Here is a 4,775-nt window from a genome sequence, read left to right on the forward strand (position 1 = left end):
TAGTGGACAGGAGTTCATCCAAGAATGTGACTATACAAAAATCGGTACCCAACAATTTTATTTAGTCAGAGATTATTTTATTTTATTTATTTTTTTTTTATGTCAAGATTCCAATACAGATGTAAAACACATGCACGTTGCCTCATTCCAAAGAAGAACTACTCCATTTACTACAAAATGCTATTGCCAGTTTTTTTTTATTGTTTCTCCACTCAGAAATATTAAAAAACTAGGAATAGTTTTATTTATAGAATACCAATATTTTTTTTCCTTGTTACATTATAGGAAACGAGAGAGAATAGGTTTGATGTCCTAATAACTCAAACGCTTTTTAGTTTCGTTAATATTATTTGAGCATTATCGTGAGCCAACAACGATGCATCAGACCGATAACTCCACTAGTGGACAGGAAATCATCCAAGAATGTGACTACACTAAAAGTGGTACCCAACAATTTTATTTCGTCAGACGTTATTGTATATTTTTGTGGATAATCCAATATTAATGTATACTATATACTCGGGGCCTTCTTCCTCAGAAAAACTACTCCATTCACTATAGATTGCGATAACTAGTTTCTTTTTTATTATTTCTCCAGTCAGAGATGTTCGTTCCTATAAGAAAACAAACTCAGGTACAGACATATATGAACTGAAACAATGAAGTCAGTAATCGGCTCCTACTGATCGTCTATTCCTAAAGTACCATTTTTGGCTTCTCCTTTCCTGCCAGATTGCCCCCTTTATTATAGTCCTACTTCCCATGAAAAATTAGGACCCAAGCCTCGTTACCGATCCTATTAGTACACTACCAAAAGGGTTTATCGACTTCCAAATACTTAGTATAGGCTGTATCAATAACCGTACCTTTTTTTTCTTACCTCGAAGCATGTCTTGCTAGTCTGGTTGGTGCTGGTACATGCAAGTCTCACCCAAGTAATGATAATAATTTACTCTAAATAAGGATTTAAGAATGTGATTTTTTCCATAAATAATTAAAATTTGAAAATTAAATAACTTATTGAGTTTAAGCCGTTAACTTTCTTTTAACTTCTTGTTTTTAAAAAATAGATATTGCGGCCAACATACTCGTATTTGTAATAATTGGTTCCAATCTATGAATAAATTTATCTTTTATGTCTGTAAGCATTTCGTATTAAAGTGTTTTTATTTATGCTAGAGAGATATAAATAATATTATTATGCGTACATACGCCGGCTCAATCTCTCTAGTCAGTTAGTAGCAACAAGGCTGGCCAGGCAATTTTATTTAGTCAGAGACTTTTTTTTTTTAATGTCAAGATTCCAATACAGATGTAAAACACATGCACTTTACCTCCTTCCAGCCAACCCTGATATTCACTTAAGTCACTCAAGTCACGGCGGGCGGACTCTTCATTCTTTTCCTCCACGAGGACAAATCCCCACACGGGGCCCCATCACCCAAGGTGATATACCGACAATTTTATTTTACGTCGCAAACGACACAAACAATATTTTTTATTTTTGTGTTTTATTAGAAGTTCCTTTTTTATTTAATGTATGTATGTACACTTTTTTTGTTTTTAATGTTTTTTTTTTACTATATTGGAACGCTTAAAAATAACATCTCATAAAATTCGACTACATAATTCTTTTTTTTTTTTTTTTACCGATATGTGAACATGGACAAGTAAGCAGAATATTGATGCATCGAGGTAACATTTACAAACGGCACTGAGGCAAATGCACAAAAATGAGCCTAATAAACTTTTAATTATTACATTTTCTTTTCTTTTCTCTTGTTCTCATATACATTTGTTGTTCTTCTTTTGTTACTGAAAAGGCGTATGTTTGGAATAATAAATACGTATGTTTGGAAACGTTCGCAGACAGTTAACTCTTCATAAAATCGGGTGACAGAGGCGTCCCAATTGTGATGAATGTTTGAAGGTTTTTACCAAAACATGGGTGAACGTAATATGTTGGCATATTTCTTGCATCCAGTCTTTGATTTTAAGTTTTGAGGAAATGACTTATTTTTTGGGAACGAAAAATACCGGAACTAGTAAATTGAATATTTCAAAAGTTAATTTAACAGAGATCTGACTACAGAAGCACTAAGTAGAAAAACAGGTTACCTGCAAACTTTCAGCAATTTTGAAAGACTTCTATTACTTCCTTCAAGGACATGCGTGAGAGAGTCCCGAAACAAGACTGCGGTGTCTAGTTTAACTCACCCCATGATTTATCCAATCAGGCATAACGAATTGGAGTGATCGCTGCCTCGAGTTGAATGCATCTTTGAAATAGTTTCCCCCCAAAAAAGTTTTAATCCACTTGGAAAAAAGATGAAATAAACAGAAGGATTAACATTGGGAGAAAAAAAAATGGTGTATGTGACAAATTTAAAAATTCAACAACAACCAGGATTAAAAGTTTAGTATTGGAAGCATGTCTGTACCCGGTAATTTTATATGAATCTCAGACATGATCAGTGAAAAAAAAACAATTATGAAAAATTATGTAATTGTATGTATGTATCTTATAAATGTAATAATAAAGGAGGTTACGAAAAAAATATGAAAAAATAGGGAGGACAGAAATGCAATTTTCAAGACGTATAAAAGTTATCAAACGAAATTGCCACCAATAACAGAGAAGTACCATCCAGAGTTAAAAGTTAAAAGTCCACCAAAAAAAAAAACACATCACGTAAAAGCTGTGGGCTGATCATGCTGCTAGACATGATACGTGAAGATGACGCGAAATTTTACAGAGTAGATGCCAAGGGAGCATCAGAGATGGAGGAGAAGACAAATTATTAACTGAAGGAATAAAATAGTTCAAATAATGTTTTTTTTAGGTTGTTTAATTTGTTTAAAGGCGTAAAACCTCTTGGTTATCAACGCCTATGGTATGTTATAATTATATTACAAACACGCACGCACGTGTGCTTTAGTGAACGTCTGTGCGTGCCTGCGTGACTTATAGACGTTCACCAAATCACACATGGACGTGATTCAAATACATGTAAAAAATGAACGTGATTAATTTTATATACTAATAATACTAAATAAAACGAAAAAATACATAAATATGATAAATCAATTAAAGCAAAAAAATTATTCGAAGAGGAGTTATAATATAGATTACAGGCGATGTGGTTTTAAAATTTAAACACTAATATAACTTTAGGTTCCTCATCTGTGAGAGCTTCAGATAAATTTGGGGTCAGTTCTATCCTGTCTATTGTTGGGAAATAGTGAGTAAATTCTTAAAAAAATATGTTTAATCATGAGAATGGACTGACAATACTGGTACGGCAGGTGGCAGCTTTCTGATCAGGTGGGAGTGAGTTGGGAGACAGCTCAAACACACACTGAAAATATTTTATTTATTTATATTTGACAAACTATTATTTTATTTTAGAGTATTGTAAACAATTGAATCAATAAAGTAGATAAATGTTTTGTAAATTCTTTACATTTACAAACACGACTCATATCACCCCAGGAAGAGGATTTAAGGGAAAAAAATAAAGCTGTTATTGTTATTTTCGAATCCGGCTGACAATTGTTTTCTGTTACACAGTAGTCGTGAGTCGACCCTGTGGGTTCTGGAGCCATCCTGGGGTCCATCCAGCCTCATTAATTGGATAAAAATCTGCCAGTCGAGCATGATTTGACCAAATCACCTCCTTGCACAACTGTTGGTCTAGTGACTTCCGTAAAAAGTACTGAAGCTTTGAACCTTCATGGGTAGATTTTATTTTTTAATTATTATTATTATTATTATATTCGGAGATACATGGTGTAAGGAGACTTGATAAAATAGAATATTTATTTATTAAATATACTTAAAATTCACCTTTTCATCACTTTGCTTATAATGGTTTTTGAAGCCCTTCTTAATGTTTTAAGAATGGCAGTTGCATTTTTCTTGAAGCGGAAATTTTTTATCTCTTGCTCTCATAGGAAGATTCAACTTGAAATAAGAAAAAAATAGCTACTAATTGGGTATGGATTTATACAAACATTCAATTGTTCCAACGTTGGTACTGTAACAATTGATTTCTTACATACTCAGATATACAATTTTTTTTAATCATCTAGAAACAAGCATAAGCATAATTGCGTTGAAGATGACTTAGTATGGTGTTTACTAATTATAAACATAAAAAAAAAAATATGGATAAAACTGATTAATAGCTTGATCTATTAAAACACGAATTAGAGATTTTTATAGCACTATAATAAAAATAACGAAGTTTGTGTTTATTAATAATAAAATACACACTCAATATGTGTGAGTTCTTCACAGTTTAATATTACAATAATAATTAGCCATGCGTTTTGGCTCAGTATGATTTAACGCAAACGAAATAAAAATCAAAGCACATGTTTCTAATAAGTTTAAAGTTTAGGATGACTTTTTTGATGCCCCATTGGTTTTGAATCTTTAGATTGTCTGGTTTGTCTTCTCTAGAACACTCAACATATAATCGTCCGCGTAGAGAATCAGTCCGAGTCTGTATCTAAACCGCAGAATTCTAATGATTGGTTATAAACTTCATTTATTGTGATTACATTGTAATCTTATAAATTATGTGCCAATAAAGTTTAATAACTTTTTTATACTCGATAATTTCAATAGCTAAGAACATTACAGGGCGGCACTAAGCATTTACAAAATAATAGGGTGTAAATTGTAGAGATTACATTAATTTTTTTATTTATTTAGATGAATAATATTTATTAAATTTGCCATCGATTTGAATTCGGGACTGATTATGAAC

Source organism: Halyomorpha halys, unplaced genomic scaffold, assembly GCF_000696795.3.
Source record: "Halyomorpha halys isolate HHAL.00 unplaced genomic scaffold, Hhal_1.1 Scaffold1076.1, whole genome shotgun sequence".
NCBI lineage: Eukaryota > Metazoa > Arthropoda > Insecta > Hemiptera > Pentatomidae > Halyomorpha > Halyomorpha halys.